At 43.0% G+C, this 567-nt stretch overlaps 1 non-coding gene across 1 annotated transcript; it reads left to right on the top strand.

The window, feature by feature from the left end:
- Positions 1-246: 246 nt before the first annotated feature.
- On the top strand, positions 247-353 carry LOC118483488. The gene has a single exon (XR_004870777.1). It is a non-coding gene; the product is annotated as a small nucleolar RNA R71 (small nucleolar RNA).
- Positions 354-567: the final 214 nt, after the last annotated feature.

The raw sequence follows: 567 nt of genomic DNA, 5'->3' as shown, positions 1-567 counted from the left end.
GAAGAAAGGGCCTCGATTTGGGCTTGTAAAGAAGTGCTTTCATCAACCTTATGGGCGCCCGGGGCAATGGATTTATTGCCTCGGGGGGTGTGCCATTGAAAATTGGTTTGAGCAATTTCCTCAATTTGGTTATATATTTCATGCGGTCGGCGATTACCTAAAAGTCCCCCGGAGCTAGAATCAAGTGTCTGCCTTGTGTGTGGCAACAATCCATTATAGAAAGTGGATACTTGTTGCCATATCGCAAGGCCATAATGTGGACACTTGCGTAATAGTTCCTTGAACCTTTCCCAAGTTTCATATAAGGATTCCCCGTCCTCTTGTGAATATGTATTAATTTCAGTCATTAATTTAGCCGTTTTAGCGGGAGGGAAATACTTATATAGAAATTTTTGGGCTATTTCATCCCAGGTGTTTACCGATCCAGCTGGGAGGGCGTTGAGCCAAGCTTTCGCTTGGTCTTTTAGTGAGAAAGGAAACATTCGAAGGCGGATGGCGTCATTTGATGCTCCATTGATCCGAAAGGTATCACATATTTCTAAGAAATTAGTAATATGTAGATGGGGA

Source organism: Helianthus annuus, chromosome 10, assembly GCF_002127325.2.
Source record: "Helianthus annuus cultivar XRQ/B chromosome 10, HanXRQr2.0-SUNRISE, whole genome shotgun sequence".
NCBI lineage: Eukaryota > Viridiplantae > Streptophyta > Magnoliopsida > Asterales > Asteraceae > Helianthus > Helianthus annuus.
The sequence above is the reverse complement of the archived record's forward strand: the minus strand, read 5'-3'. Positions and strand labels throughout refer to the sequence as shown.